Below are 17158 nucleotides of genomic sequence, written 5' to 3' on the forward strand. Positions count from 1 at the left end.
TGAGAAGAATGATGGCAGAGGCTTCCTCCTGGGTGGTGATGAGGATTCAGGGAGCCAGAGCAGGAGCCCTGCTCTTTACTGAGGGTGGGTGTTTGAGGAAGTGGTAGGGTCTTTGCAGAGGAACTTCTCAACCACGCCTTGCTGACTTGAAAATTCAGATTTCATAAATGGAGTCAATGGTCTCAGAAGAAAAGCGATGGTCTGTGTCATCATGTGTTGCCATTAGTGTCTGTGTTGGATTTTTAAAGGTTGAAAACTGACATGTGGACTTACCACATGGACAGTTCATAGTGGAAGCCTCAAAGTACCTCTCGACTAAGCCAGAATTGATTTTTATAAAAGGCCAGATGGGAAGGTCATCGAACTGAAAGAATTTTGGGATATAACAAGTCCACAGAAAGCAATCAACAAATGTCTGTTGAATTAAGTTGCAGTGTACAAGTAGGTACGGAGGTCTCACCTTCGGATTTAACAGAACCCAGAAAAAAGACATTCCATTTAAACCTTCTAATCCCAAATAGCATGGATGACAAATACCACTTTCATATTCCATGCCTAGGGCAGACATCACTAATCCATCCCAGCGCTTTATCTCCCAACCTTATATTCATTTATGTGTGTCTCTCAAACTAGGCAATAGGCCCTTGGAGAGTGCTGACTGAGTTCTTTTTCTTTTTTTAACTCCCACAAATCTCACCTAGAATAGATGTTTAATGCTTGCTGCATGGTTGAGCTCAGAAGGGTTCAGGAGGTTGGCCCAGGCCTCACAGGAAGTCTGATCTGTAGTCACACCTCCTTCCCAGGTCAAGAAAACAGGAGCGCAGTGGTGTAGCTGGATAATACTTTAAAGTACTGATGGAAGCTTTTTAAAAAGTATTTTTAAACTGAAATGTACTCTACAGAGAGTAAAATACGCAACTTTTAACTGAACAGTTGCATGAGTGTAAGCAAATTATGTGCCTGCAGAACAACCCCTCCAAGACATCTTTCCTTCTAGAAAGTTCTTTTTCCCAGGAAGTTCCTCTTCAGAGGGAAACACTGACCTATCACTCTAGGTGAGTTTTGCCCATTCTAGAACATCATAGAATGAAGTCCTAACATGTGAACTCTTTGGTGTCTGGCCCTCACTCAACATAATGTCTTTTGAAGTTCGTTCATGTTGTGGGGCCTGTTAGTGATTTGTTCCTTTACGTTGCTGGAGACCCTTCTAGGGTTGAAAGCGCCGCACTTCGTCTCCTGGGATTCCAATTTAGGCAGAAAAAAGCCAGCTTGTGGCAGACAGCTTCTGAAATGGCTCCCAGTGGCCCCTTGTCTCTGGTGTCTGTGCCTCTGTGTGATCTCCTCCCCTCTGTGTGGGCTACACCTAGTGATTTGCTTCTGCCAAAAGAGGACTGGGAGGATGGTGCAGGCCTTCAAAGAGGCAGATACCATGAGATGCTTGACTCTGATAACCAAGCAATACACTTTGGTCTTGCACTAGAGGCCAGGGTGGGCACACGTTTGCAGGAAGAAAGCTTTTTGGTTAAGCAGGATGTAAGATAGTATAGCAAATCTCATAATCACATCAAAAGGCTTGCCCTGAAGTTAATGGGTGGATCTATCTACATCTAGTGAGGTCAGGAAGATTATTGGTTAAGCAAAGATGGGAGATAAAAATCTTTATAAAAATGGTTCTGTATCCAAAAACTTCAGTGTCTTATTTTCAAGTCACTCCACCATGTCACTCTCTGATGTCGTGCTTTATAATTTCTGTCCCTTCTTTCTGCCTTTGTAATAATAAAAATTGCTTAAGCTTAAAAAGGAAAAGAAGTGAGGAGCTAGTCAGCCTGAGGTTCGGCGGCCTCTGCTTTCTCACTCATTTTTACTTTCTTGGTTGCCCACTCTGAGGGAAATGGCCCCTTGTAGTGACCAGAGGCTGATGTGGCAAGACTGAGGTGGTCTCTTGCCAAGGGCCAGGGAGGAACAGAGGCCTGCGATTCCACAGCCTGCAAGGAAAGGACGATCACGAGTGACTTTAGAAGCAGGCCCTCTTCCACTTGTGCTTTGAATAGCTGCTGTCCTTCAACACCTGGGCTGCAGCCCTGTGCCAGCCCTGAGCCAGATATGCTGAGAAGCCCTGAATTACTGACCTGAAGAAACCACGAGGATACATAGCTCTGTTCGAGACATTGATGGGGAATTAGTACATGGCAATGAGTAACTAATGTGGGAACTTTATGATAATGTTGCTTTCAAGATTCTTGAACTGCGTTTGGTGGCACAAGCCTGTAATCCCAGTACTCAGGAGGCTGAGACAGGAGGATTTCAGGGTAACGACAGCCTCAGCAACTTAGTGAGTCCCTCAGCAACTTAATAAAACCCTGTTTCAAAACAAAAAAGAAAAAGATCGAGCGGTGTAGCTTGAAGGTAGAATGTTCCTGGGTTCAATCCCCAGTAACACACTCATACACACACACACACACAATGGCAATGATTTTTTTTTTTTTTTTGTATTTGATCCCCCATCCCTGAGGCAATTCTTCTGCTCTTGGAGGACACAAGTAAGCAGGAGAAGTACTCAGTACCCAAGAATTTCCCCCCAAAAAAACAGGAAAAAATGAGCGTTCCCCTAATAGGTCTTGGGCATTCCATCAAATACTCGCTTTCGAAGGCTTTAGCACAGTACCTGGCCCATGACAGGTAATGCTACAAATCTTAGCTCCCCACTTGCCCGCTAATGCTCTAGAATTCGTGTAAAATGGTTCAAAATACTACTACTCAGAAATAAATAGATTCTAATATTGCTGGGTCCACTCGGTGTCTCGTCTTTTTTTTTTTTTTTTCTCTTCCTCTACAAGAAAAGGAAAAGCACATTTTTTCGAGGAGCCGGGCTGTGTGTGCTCGAGGACACTTTGCAGCATGTCAAGCAGATATTGACGTCCGAGCCGGGGCGAGTGCAGCGCGATCGATGGACACCGTCCCTGGCCCCTGGCTCTTCCCCTCGCCGAGCCCGCTCAGCTCTTAGCCACGGGGCTTCGGAGGGCGCCGAGTCCGATTGTTCTCCACGGCACAACGATGTCAGTGTCGTCGGAGGGCTGGTCTGACAGAGCAGAGAGCAGCCCCACGGGGGGCGGCGCGGGCCAGAGCTTCTCCTCCAGCCCGGCCCCTGCAAAGAGCTCTTCTAGGGGGCTTTTCTTCTGCGGCTCATATTTTTCCTTGGCATCGGCAGGCTGCCTCTGCCTGTTTTCAAGTCTGGAGAAACAGCAGGGAAGGTGAAGCCTTGAGCAATTTGATTCTGCAGACCCACTTAGGGGTGTATGTGTGTGTGTGTGCATGTGTGTGCTTGTACACTTATGTGTCCACCCGTGGCTGGCTGGACAGCTCACCTTCTAACCTATCAAGGCCAGCAGCACGCTAAGGGCAAGCGCTCAGGAGCCAGACAAGTAACAAACCTGATCACTCACGGCCCCCGTGACCTTGCACAAAAGGCTCCTGAGGCCTCGAGTGCGTCCTCAGTAAGATGGGGAAGATCACGCCTGTCCCTGCGTTTCAAACCATGTGTATAAAACAGTCGGCCTTTGGCACGCAATAAGAGCCGAAACAATTCTTGTTATATATGAAGTCATTTTAGAATAAATTTGAGATGTTCTATAGAAGTATGCACAACAAATGATGTATTTGAACTAAAATCGCCGGTAAAAGGGAAATGGGAATAAAAAGGAAGGCATGTGAACTTAGGCAAACACAAATTAGAACCGAAAGGGTGGGCGGTGGTGGGAGGGGGCGGAAGAGGAAATAAAGAGGTAGGACTTTAAAAATCAGGATATAAGAGCGCATGCTGTTGTTATAATAAGCCTTCAATTGGATTCTGAGCCCTCTGAGAGCCAAGTAAAAAAGACATCGGACCATGTGGTGCAAAGTTCACTAAAAATTTAGAATTTTTACTCACTTACTTTATTTCCCTGAAAAAGCAGATGGCAAAACTAATAGCATAGGATTCTATATCAATTGACCAGTAATTCTTTTCGGTGTGTGTGTGTGTGTGTGTGTGTGTGTGTGTGTGTGTAGGTCAGCAGGCAATAAATACATGTTTGCATAATTAAAGTTCAAATTATCAGAATAGCTCCCATTATTCTGAAAGCCAATAGTCCTTTCCTTTCGGTCAAGTTGCATATTTCGCATTTAAAGGTTACTAGCTCCTATGTTCTGCGGTCTGTTTTGCTTCTGATTTTTTTTTTCTTTTGTGGCACTGGAGATTGAACCCAGGAGCATCCTACCTCTGATCTACACCCCCAGCTCTATTTTATTATTATTACTATTATTGTTGTTATTATTTTGAAACAGGATCTCACTAGGTTGCAGAGACTGGCTGAAAATCTTCCGTCTTCCTGTCTCAGCCTCCCGAGTACCTGGATTATAAGCCACCATATCTGGCTTGCTCCTCATTCTGAGACAGTCTGTTGAGGAAAGTTGTTCTTTTGACTCTGTAACCAAAGCTTTCTAGATAAGTCCATTTGCCCTCTTGCCCTGGAAGCTGAGTGGAGGCAGCCCAGGCTGTCTACGGTGGTGTACTCCCCTCCTTGCCGGGCCCAAGTTGGTTCTATGGTGACCATGGCACCCCTGGCCTGCGCCTCGGGCTCGCCGCCCAGGTATGGCTCTTTGGTCCCTTCCCGTAGCACTGGAGCTTGGCCGCCCTGTCTCCGCTCATGTTTCCTCCTTTGGGGCTTGGAGAGTGGAACCTTGTTTCACCCTGGCTCAATCTCACAGTAGGAACTCCAATAAAGGCTCATTTGGAACGCAGCCTTGCACTGGGGTGCCCTCCTGGGAGTCACCAAAAAATTAAAACAGATGAAACACAGGAAGATCCCAGAAATGCATGCAGCTCTTGGGGATGGCTCTAGGAGACGCCTTCTCACGTGGCCTCCACAGCCATCACAATCGAGAGACATTCATGTCTCAAAGACCGCCCCAGGACTGTGGTTCTGGCCCCGGTCCTGTGCATGCTTCTGTCAAGTGGAATGAATTTGCAATCTGAAGCTGGTGTGCTCTGAAATCCCTCACTATGCTCACACTGAAGCCATGCCTTCCGTGGGCTGTTCTTGGCTAGTAATACACAGCGGGCCGCTAAATGTGCCTGGGGGTGGGGGCGGGGGTGGCGCAGGACTCCGCTGACTCTGGCGGTGGACTCACCAGCAGCCTTGCCCGACTCCTTAGGATACCTAGAATTGAAGACTTCCTTTGGCTGGAACACCTACACGTGGCCTCTTCAGGTGGCGTGGCCTTTCTCATCCCATGGCAGATGAACCTTGATAGAATGAACCAACATCTTGACAGAGAATGAGGCATAAACTCTCTTCCCTGTTATGACTCAAGTCACACGACATGGCTTCCATAGAATTCTTTTCATCAGAAGCAAGTCACTAAAGCTGACCTGTATTCAGGAAGGGAGAATTAGATTCTACTTCTCCCTGGGCAACGTGTCACAGAATGTGTGGGTGTGTTGTGACCTCCACAGAGAGTGTTGTGCTTGTTCTCTGCAAGGAGTCTCCAGAAGGGGGCTGGCGTCCTGAGGCTCAATACTGGGCTGACACACAGTCATAAGGGGTGTGGTGGCCCAGTCGACTCTGAGCAGCTTCGTGGGAAGCACCGATGTCTTGTTTCTAGCTTGTGCCTGGCTCATACGCTTGTTTCCTGGTACCCAGCACAATAGCCACATGGCAGAGACAGGACTTTAACAAGGGTCCCTTCACTCTGATTTGGGTCCCTTCCCACAGTGCTGAGATGAACGTCATCATTCCACCTGTGCTTCCTCCATTTCTTCACCTCCCAGAACACATGACAGAGAAAGCTCAGCGCCAGAGTCTGACCTGCTTTAGGTGCAGAGACCCGCAAGACCAGGTGCCGATGAGCTCCCCTCCACCATTCAAGCTGGACCGCTGACCACTGGCGGGTGCATTCTAAAAACTCACAGCTGGTGCTTTGTTGCTGTCTGTTTTCAGTTTGTCTTTCCCTCCCCAGGTCACCCATGAAGATTTTTTTTTTTAAAGCCAGTTAAGAAAGTGAAACCGAATCACCAACATCTGCTCCTCGCCCTCCCTCCGGACCCTGGTTCCCTGGATTCTTCCGCACAGAACCTGAGACCTCATTATTCCCCACTTCTCTTCTGGAGGTCTCCTTCTGGAGGTTGGGGCGGGACAGTAATGAAAGGGAATGCAGACGATTTGGTGATTCCACGAAAACGTCCACTGCCTCCAAGTGGTAAGAGCTACTCTAATTTTTCACTTGACAAAAATCAAACACACAAAACAAACAAAAAAACCCAAGAAATGACTAAGGTAACACATACCAGCTTTATAATAGTAAAGAAAAACTCAAAACAGAATTCACTATTAAGAAAATTAAATTGAATTAGCAATGATCTTTTGACACTTTCCTCTGCTCAAAGACAACATCTTGCCAAACCAATTGTGAAGTGCCCTTTACTTTCACGATGGGGCGGGCACTGGAGTTCCGTCTTGCAGTAGCAGTATAGCTGGACCCTCTCAGGCCAACTCTTGCCACATTTGCAAATATCATTCCAGGGTAGAAGAAAATTGGTATTGTTTTTCAACAAGACAATAATTCCTATCATGGTAAATGCTAAACAGGCCTTGACTGCTGCAGAAAAGCTAATAGGAAACCTCCAGAAAAACCTGGCAATTATTATGTTGGAGCCTTATCCTGTTTTCAATTTGCTAGGCTGAGATAGCTATTGTCTGTGAAACATACATTGTTTTTCATCATTAAAATTCCTATATGCATACATAGTTGCATTTGTACCAAGATGGCCACTGAAGTCTCTTTGGTGGGATTATCTGAGTTGTGTGATATTCCAGTTGGGCTTCCTGCCACCTCAAGCCCACTTTCTGACCACACTAGCCTTCTGGTATCTGCACACCTTTGAAACAGGAGGATCACAGGATCAAGGCCAGCCTCAGCAACTTAGTGAGATACTGTTTCAAAATAAAAAATAAAATAGGGCTGGGGTATAGCTTAAGGTAAAATGTCCCTGGGTTTCATTCCCAGTACCCAGCCCTCAGGCCATGGGGGAGAGATGCAGTTTGTTGAATGTTGATATCTTCGCCAAGCTCTATAGGTGTTCCAGGCCACTTCTTGGTTAAGAACCCAGAGTGTACATCAGTGGGAGGCTGGTGAAGGAAATAGGCTGTCTCCATGTTTTGGGGGTCAGAAAACCCACTCCCTTATTTTCCTCCAGGTGATTAAGCTAGTATTTTTGGGAAGCACAGAAGAAGAGGAGGAGGGCTGAGACCAAAGGCCAGGCTAGAGGCAGGTTTGTGGCCTGTGGACCTGACCTTCCCCTGGGGCCCAGAGAAGACACACAGGAAAGAGACTAAAAAGCCCCCTGGCCCCCGGAGTTTCAAAACCCCGGCTGCCTTAGGAGCGGCAGGTTACTGATGGTCAGAACTGAGAAGGGGTGGCAATGGCTTAGAGCCATCACCCAAGCCTTGTTATAAAGTGGCTGTGATCCAGGCTCTGGGCTGGTGGGCCTGCTGAAGGAAGAGGGAAGCTGTTCAGAGCAAAACAGTCTTTGGAAACCATAAACGGGAGTAGCAGGCTGCCTGAGGGCCTGGTTTGCTCACCTGCACAGGAAAGGTTGTCCTTTCTTATTTAAAAGTAGAAGTATAAGGCCTTGTAACCTGTGATGAGATGGTGCTCTACTTTGTACGTACACGCTACATCACAAGAAGGCAGCTTGTGTTGAGTTTGGCCTGACTATACCATGTAACTGCAAAATGAGCTTCAGGGGCCTTCTAGGTAGAGTTCCCATCTGCCAAGAGGCATTTAAGGGTCCTTGGGACCTTGGGAGGGCTCTGAAGTCCTCAGCTCAGTTCCCTCCAGAGCCCTATTCCACTGTGACCAGCTTGGGCCACATGCCCTTCTGGCCAGCTCCCCGGGGCCCAGGGCCTTCCCCTTCCTGCTGTGGATGCCTATCTCCTGTAGACTTCAGCAGCTTGACTCCTGCTTAGTCTTCAGAACCCACCTCTGGCCCCTCCCCTGGAAAGCTATTCTGAAACACCCTTCTTGCCTTCAAGGATGAAGGAGACAAGGGAGGATCCAGAAATTTGCAGACTTGCGAGGTAAAAGTATATATCTCTCCCCAGCAAAGTATTTTCAAATCAGAACACAGCCCTAGGGCAAATTCCAAAAAGAGAGGTTGGTCATCACATGTGTGTTATGAGCTCTGACTTGTTCTAGTTTTCCCCCTTCAGATCTTTGCATTTATACAAGTATTTCAGCTGAATAAATCCTAAGATTTCCCACCAAGGCCTGTGAAGTTCAAAGCTAAGTCCATCCAATGAGGCAAGTATGGAAAAAAAAAACACAAAACTTGTGGGTGCTGCTATTAGCCATGGAGCTAGAGTCAGCTGGTTAAAAATCAACAATGACCACCACAACAACCAAACCAAACAGTTTCAGAGAGAGCTGTGTTGCCCAAAGTGTTGCCATCTTGGAATAAGAGACAGTGATTATTTAAGAGGTTAAGCAATTTTGGGGGCTCCAGGATTTATTGGCAGGATACAGGCCAAGAAAGCTACTCAGCTTCCAGGGCAGGCATGTTCTCCAGTGAAGGAGAGTGGAAAACGCAGGGCTGCCCAGAGAGTGTGGGCAGGAGCCTTGGAGGCCAACCAGCAAAGGAGCTGCCCCCAGAGAGCTGGACCCAGGTCTTGACAAGCATTCCTGGCCTGCAAGGCAGGGCTCCCATGGATGTGGGGATTTCAGAATTGTAACGAACATGTGTTAATCGGGGTTCTTCAGAGAAACAGAACCATTGGGATATGGTGTGTGTGTGTGTGTGTGTGTGTGTGTGTGTGTGTGTGTTGTTAGAGATTGGCTCATGGGATTATGGAGGCTGGAGAATCCAACATTGACAGCAAATCTTGGCCAAACAGAGACCCAGGAAGAGCTGCAGTTCAAGCTCAAAGGCTAGCTGCTGAGAGAACTCCTTCAAGCTCAGGAAGGTCAGTCTGTGTTCTGTTAAGGCCTTTAACAGATCAGATGAGGCCCACCCACAGTATGGAAGGTAACTTGCATTACTCAGAGTCCAACCACTTACATTTCTTCTTCTTTTTTTTTTTTGGTGGTACTGGGAGTGGAACCCAGAGGCTTTCTACCTCTGGGATAAACTCCCAGACCTTTTTTTTATATTTATTTGGAAACAGGGTCTCACCAAGTTGCTGAGAGCCTCACTAAGTAGCTGAGGCTGGCTTTGAACCCTTGCGATCTTCCTGTCTCAGCCTCCCAAGCACGGGGATTACAAGCAGAGTCCAACCATTTAAATATTAATTTTATATTAATATTTAATTTTATATTAAATATTAATATAATATAATATATTAATATTAATTTTATATTAAATCACCTTCATGGAAACATCTAAGTGACCAATATCTGGACACCATGGCTCAGCTAAGTTGATAGGTCAGATGAGTCATTGTGACCACCAAGTGCTGAGCGGGGGCTTTGTTGCAGCTGTGATGTCCAGGTATTCTGTGTGAGTGGGGAGAAAATGTTAACAATTTGCTGTTTATTGTGTAGGTCTCCAAAGCAGGAGGAGCTGCATCCAATTCTGATACAGTCATGAGTCCCTTGGCTTCAAGCCTGATGTCATAATTGCATAAGCTTTTAGAGTGTTTTGGAAAGGGAGAGATCGATGTAATATCATGGTGGGAGGAAGTAAATTGTTGTGACCAAGGGAGAAGACTGGTGCACTGGATGATGGTACCCAACTATGTTCATTCTCTCCCACTCTCTATATCATGCTTTCTACCTCCTTCATCCTGCTTCTTTGTCTTCAGTCTTGTTCTTGTTTTTGAATGGGTCGCTTTTGACCATTAAATGAGAGCAGAAGAGACAGTATTCCAACTCTGAGCACAGACTTTGAAAGGCATCACACGCTTCCACTTGTCCAATTGTGAAGACACAAGTCTCCTTCAGCCTAGTCTCAGCAGGAGAAGGCAAGCTGCTGAGCCACACTAATCACAGCAGATCCCTGCTGAGCTAGGCAGAATCACAGGTAATCAATAGCTCTCACGGTCCCTAAGCAAGAAATAAATGTGGTTTAAGATATTGAGATATTGGGCTGGGTATGGTAGGGTATACCTGTAATCCCAATACCTGGGAGGCGAGAGAGAAAGATTGCAGGATTGAAGTCAGCCTCAGCGACATATTGAATCCCTCAATGACTTACAGAGAGACTGCTTAAAGTAAAAAATTAAAATGGATGGGGTTTATCTTGGAGGTAGAATATCCTTGGACCAGTGCCCCAAAAAATAAAGTAAAAAAAGATATTGAGCTATTGGGGATGTTTGTTACTGCATCAAAATGGACACATATGACCAGATCAGTTAAACCAAGGCCTTCTTTCCAGGTGGAAAGGTCTTAAATTTGAATTATGTGGATACTATTAAAATTCCTTATCCTATTTTGTCCTTATGAAAGGTATTTAAAAGGCATATTAAAGACTTGAAATATTCTTATCAGATTTTGGATACATTGTGACCTCTAAGAACCAAATATAGATGACCCAAGACTTCTTTTTTTTTTGTATTTTTTTGTATTTTTTTTTTATTGGTGCACTGTATTCATACATTCATAGTGGGATACAAACTTTTTTAGACATACATGCACACATCGCCCAGTCAGCCCCCACCCGATCCCCACCCCATTCTCTCCCCATCCCTCCCTCCCATGCTTGGCTTAGTGGTTGACATCTAGTATTATAGCAATTTATCCAAAATTAAAAATGATAATCTCACATAACAGTTTCATTTGTCTGATACCAAGCCTTTGATGACTTAAAGATAACATTTCAATATTTCTTTTTACTTTCTTTCTTACCAGAGAATATTTTTTTTCTATTTTTTATTTGAAAGTATCATATATTTATATATTTATTTTTCAGAAAAAAAATCTAGCCTAATATGGAAAATGGACTCTAGATACCCAAAACGATCTTGAAAAAGAACAAAGCTAGAAGATATATATTTTCTGATTTCAAACCATATAAAGCTACAATAATTGAAACAGTGTAGTACTATTCTAAAGGCAGATATATAAACCATTGGAGTTAAATAAAAGCCTAGAGCTAAATTCTTTCCTATATTGTCAAGTTATTTTTGACAAGGTTTCCATGAACATTTGGTGGTAGAAATAATAATCTTTTAACTAAATATTGTTGAAACATAATAATTACATGGAAAAGAATAAAGTTGGACCCTTACCTAATCCCATATACAAATATTAACTCAAAATAGATAAAAGACCTAAATATAAATCTTAAGACTATGAACTCTTAGGAGAAAATCTGGGCCATAAAACCTCACAACATTGAAATTGGCAGTAATTTCTTGGATATGATTTCCATGGCACAGGCAACAGAAGAGTATACAAACTCCCTAAAAAATAAAAAAATATTGTATATCCAAAGACAATGTAAACAGAGTTAACAGTTACTAATAGAATGGGATAAAATATTTCCAAATGCTATATCTGAAGGTATATTAATATTCCAACTAGAAATCCTAAAAATTAATAACAATAAAGGCAAACAATACCATTTAGAGATAGGTAAAAGACTAACATAAATAATGAATCTCCACAGATAACTAATCTTAGTTGTCTGTTGGATGGAAAATCTTGTTTCTCTAGTTCTGGAGTGTGTTACCTATTTCTTCTTTGTAGTTAATCTCTTTGAGTATTTTCTCTAGCGCTGGTTTTGAAGACATAAATTCCTTCAGTTTTTGTTTGTCATGGAAGCTTCTTATTTTTCCATCTAATTTGATAGAAAGTTTTGCTGGGTAGGAAATTTTTGGCTGGAAGTTGTTTTCTTTCAGAGTTTGGAATATGTTACTCCAAGCCCTTCTGGCTCTCATGACTTGGTTTGGGAAGCCTGGAGTGATTCTAATTGGTTTGCCTCTGAATGTCACTTGGCCCTTTGTTTTTGTTGCCTTTAAGATTCTCTGCTTGGCTTCCACATTGGTCATTTTGACAATTATGTGGCGTGGGGATCCTCTTCTCCGATCCTGTCTAAAGGGAGTTCTATAAGTTTCCTGGACCAGTGTATCAACCTCTTGCTCTATGTTTGGAAAATTTTCTGCTATTACTTCCTTGAAGAGATTGTTGATCCCTTTGGTTTCACTTTCTTTTCCCTCCTCTATTCCAATTATTCTTAGGTTAGCTCTCTTAAAATGGGCCCATATTTCTTCAATGTCAGATTCCTGCTATTGGATATTTTTTTCTAGATTAGAAACTATGCGTTCATTTTTGGAATGATCATCTTCTAAGAGCGAGATTCTGTTCTCCATGTGTTCTAATCGGTTATTTGTGCTTTGAATTGAGGCCTTTACTTCATTAATTGCATCCTTTATCTCTTTTTGGCTCTCTCTGAGTTCTTTTCGAAGCACCTCTATTATTTCTACAGTTATCTTCCTGATTTGATCTTCTAGAAATCTCTGATTTTCTGTTTTATCGGGTTCTGATGTTGTGGGATTGTGGGCATTCATTGCTCCAGTGTTATTCCTCTTTCCCATGATTTCGGAAGTTTGTGCCTTCTCTGGGTTCTTCCCTTGGGTCACTACAACTTCACTTAAGGTGCTGTGTATCTCGAGTCTGTGGTATCTCAGACCCCACTACTCCTTTACTGGGTTGTATCACAGAGTCTCTGACCCAGGGAGTCGATAGAGGCTGCTCTAGACTGTGGGGGGTGCCAGGTTGCACGTTCTCCTATGGTGTGATATCTCTGCCACCGCCACTCCCCCACTGGGTCAAGTCCCAGGGAGTCAGTACTGGGATTTCTCCTCTGGAGCCCGCAATTTGACTCACTGTTCTTGAGTTCTCAGATGTAGCTGTACTGGATTCGGTGAATTCTCTGCTGCTGCCACCGGTGGCAATATGGCGCCGCTGCTACGCCCTCGGCCGTGAGGCTGGCATATTTCTTCTTGGTTTTGATTTCCACTCTGAATCCCTGCAGCGTGTGCTGAGCTCAGCCACTGGGAGCTTTAGATTTTACCTGCAGCGAGAAATCCCGCCTGGCTGTTCCGCAGCGGCTCACCTCGGCTTGCTGTAGCCGTTCGGTGAAGTCGCCGCTGCTGCCGGCAGTATGGCTTTGCTGCTGCGGCCTCGGGCGTGAGGCCGGTGTATCTCCTCTGTGGCTCTGAGTTCTGTTCTCAGTCCGCTTTCTTTCTGGAGCCTGGTGATTTTTTTGTTTCTCTGGTGATGGTGTTTTCTGGCTATGAAAGGCGCTGATTTTGTGGTAATGGAGATTAGTTGTTAGCGGGGCTCTTAAACCCTGCTTTTCTCGGTCGCCATCTTCCCAGAAGTCGACCCAAGACTTCTGGTGCTGAGACATGTAGGCAGTCCATGATCACCAGGGAGCCTCAGGGTGACCTTCACAGGGAACTCTACCACCTCTAGAGCTTCCTTCCCCCCTTTCAGTTGGTATTTTGGGCTGGATTAAAAAGGACAAAGAATTTAGAGTTTCTCTTATCTGTGCCAACAAGTTCCAAAGGACATCTTCAATTAAAAATAAAATTAAGAAAGCACAACCTAATCTATATCACTTGGATGACTTTTATATTCTGGAAATGATAGAAAGTCTTAAATTCCATTCATTTCTTTTCTTTCTCTTTATTTTCATCCTTTGCTTCGTTTATACTGGGAAACCAAACTAGTCATTTTCAGTGCTGACTCTTAAGCCCAATTCCCCCAGAATTGAGTTTAAGTTTCCAGCTCTGTGGGAGGATATAAAATTATTTTTGCTATTATAACTTGGGTTGAGTTTTCAAAATGAGAACATGAATTCTGAGTAATAAAAGACTTGAATTCAGTCAACACAAGCAGCGACCTTGCACAAATAATCACGATGCTGGATCTTACACAACCGATCTGGATATTTTAAGAGTAGGGCAGACCAATGAGTGTTCATGCAAAAGGTCAGAGAAGTAGGTTAAAGAAAAAAAAGTGCCCCTCTCATCAGTGTGACTCATCCACTCCCCCGAGGCTGACAAAATGACTCAGGCTTTTAAGTAGGTGGCAATGCTTATAGAAAAATATGACCTAGCGCTTCCATCAGGAGCTCGCCGTTGGTTGGTTATTATGCTTTTGATTCGCCGGCATCCCTGAGGAATTTGGGGTATTTTGGGTCTTTTCACAGAATGGTCTAAAGGACCCTGCTGACAGCTCACAAGAAACCCTCTGAAGGTCTGGTTTCCAGCTGTGACACTCACAAAGGCTACAGTAGAAAGAGTTGGAGGAGATTTCTGATTCAACCACTAGGAGACACCAAGAACCAAGGTTGTGCTTATGAGCCCCCGAGGCCTGCTTGGAACAGCTCCTATGGTATCCAGAACCCGCATCAGCCTTAAGCTGAGGGCACAGCTCCAGGTGCTCAGCCAGGTTTCCAAGCCTCTCTACCTCTGCTCTGTCTATCTGGAAGCAGAGGAGGTATTGCATGGCAGAAAGGGGGTGCCAGGAGGCTGGGATTTGCATCAGCTTTGCCTGGGCAGGGGATTGTGGGTAAAGCGGAGTAGGGGTGGGAGTGGGGTCACTTTGGGCTGGCTTCTTTTTGGTTCTTGTTCTTCATCCGCTGAATGGGGATGGTCCTATCAGCCTCCTTTGTCAAATTGCAGTCAGAATCAGTAAGATGATGTGATTGGAATCTTTGGAACCTCTGGAACACAAAGGCGCTCAGTGCTTCAGCTATTATGCTATTGATGAGAGGCCCTGCTGTTAGGCATGCTGATAGCTTTCTGGCAACTTCCACGTCTTCATAAGCATGCACAGAAAGAAGAAAGCCGAGCTGTGATTAGATTTGGTAGACATACACAGACCCGCCATCTGTTCCCTAAAAATGACAATGTACACGCACTCCAGGTGACATGCAGCAGACCCAGTGGCCTATCTGAGGCCTTGACGCTTTCTCAGCTCCTACCACGGGCTCCTTTTTCTCTTTTGCCTTGAAAATGGTAGATCTGATTTTGGGGGTTCTCGCTCTGCTTCTCTCTTTTTGGCTGCTGCCTATGATTGTCATCTATTGAGGGACAAATATCTCTTTCCCTCTCACTTGCCAGGTACAGAAAAAGTATAGCCCAGTCAAACAGGGCCTGGTTTCATTACACTTAAAGTTGGCTATTCATTCAAAATAAGCATCATTTTGAATCCAAAGACCTCAGAAGGAGCCAGGTGTGGTGGCACATGCCTGTAATCACAGTACTTGGGAGGCTGAGATAGGATGATCACAGGTTTGAGGCCAGCCTTGCAACATTGTGAGGCCTTCCTCAATTTAGGGAAAACTTGTTTCAAGATAAAAATAGAATAGTGATGGGGGTATAGCTGGGCAGTAGAATGCCCCAAGTTCAATCCCTAGTAATACACACACACACACACAACCTCAAAAGGTCAAACTTCACAGATGAGTTTTCTTAAAGAGGCGGTGAATGGGTAAATTAAGCATACCACCCACGCCAGATGACAAATCTCCTGTGTCATGCCCTATCCTTGTCCCAACTCAAGTCAGTTGTCTCTCTTACTGTTGTCCTCTCACAAAGATCTTCCTGGTATTGGGGGCAAGGGGGTGAACTGAGGTTAAGAGATGTTGGGAGGTCATTTGATTAGTCATAAGCAGCCCAAGCCACAGTTAGATTTGGTGGTGGTTTGAGTGTTATCTGGTGTGTGGATCAGAGCACAGAGGAGATGAGCCCTAGGCGGAGAGTTTGACGTGCTAGGAGTCAATAACCCTTGCTCATCCCAGGACCACACCCTCACACGCCCAACTTCCCTTGCTATCCTCAAACCAGCAACTTAGTGAGGCCCTCCTGTATACCCAGGGGTAGTGGAAAGGGGCATCCATCACTCCAAGTATGATGCAGGTACTGTTCCTCCTCGTCAATTAGCACAAAACCTCACAGTAATCACACTTGACACTGGGTGATACTTTCTAATTAGATACCGTTTAGAATTCTCAAAGCATTTTTATAGATATAACTTCTTTGATCTTCCAGCAGCTCTGTGAGGTAGCCACATCTTTCAATCATTCAACAAATACTTGCTGAAAGCCCTGTTGAAGGTGGCCGAGGGGGTTCCCAGGACACGGGGATTTCATTTTTAAAAGCAGGACAATCCCAGGCAAACTGGCATGAGTTAGTCACCTTTCTGCCACCCTGGGCACAGAATTTCCAGAGATGAACAGGACGGAACTGGTCCCATTGCGCACAGCACCCACATGCTGGTTCCCTTTTTATGTTTGATGTTCTGCTGAGTAAGGAACTGAGATATTGTAAATCTGAATCTTAAAATGTGATGTTCCAATGCCCATTCTTCAGATTTCTAATTCATTCATCAAGCTCAGATCTAGCCCCTGGGTAGAAACAGATAGACAGTTGCATGAGGTGTAATCCTGGCATTTGAAGAACTTGTAAGGGTTTGGCAGTACTGGAGATGAGGACACGGTAGGAAAAGAATTCTTAGCTGGGGCTTCTGGGTCTATGTTCTTAAGGTCCCCCCACCCCACTCCAGCCCACTCCTCCTCACCTCTTCCTTTGATTTCTATTTCGCCTTTGCCCACCCTTCACTCTTCTATACACGCTCTGCACCCTTCTCTGACACTTCTTGGTCTGGTAGTGAACTGATTCTCTTCCGTAGGCTCAATTATTTCCTTTACTGGTTGCCATCTACTAAAATTGGGATGAAAATAACTAAATTTATTGAATTCCAATTAAATGCATTTTCTGAGAAATACTCTCATCTCAAATAGATATCCCAGGAAATACTTCCTGGAGGAGATCATGTTCTGACTAAGTGATAAGACATTCTTCCCAGCTGTCAGAACTATCATTGAATTGCTTTTCTGGGACAGATGGGCTTGGAGTGAATTTAGGCAGCAGGAGCCAGATCCCATTGTGTAGCTAAGCTCTCTCTCAAAGTCAACCACTTTTTCTATACAGTTCAGAGCAACCAGGGACCTTGCTAATTGAATACGGTCCCATTATGTGACCAGATCATGCATTTCCAGGAAGGACAAAGTAATCCAATTTGTGTTGAAATGTCAGCCCAAGCTGCAGATACTCCTTTGGTAGGAGCTGTAGAGTTTCGCTGGCTCTCAACAGTGCAGTTAATTCTAAAA

This window comes from Muscardinus avellanarius, assembly GCF_963383645.1.
Source record: "Muscardinus avellanarius genome assembly, chromosome: 4".
In the NCBI taxonomy this organism is placed as follows: domain Eukaryota; kingdom Metazoa; phylum Chordata; class Mammalia; order Rodentia; family Gliridae; genus Muscardinus; species Muscardinus avellanarius.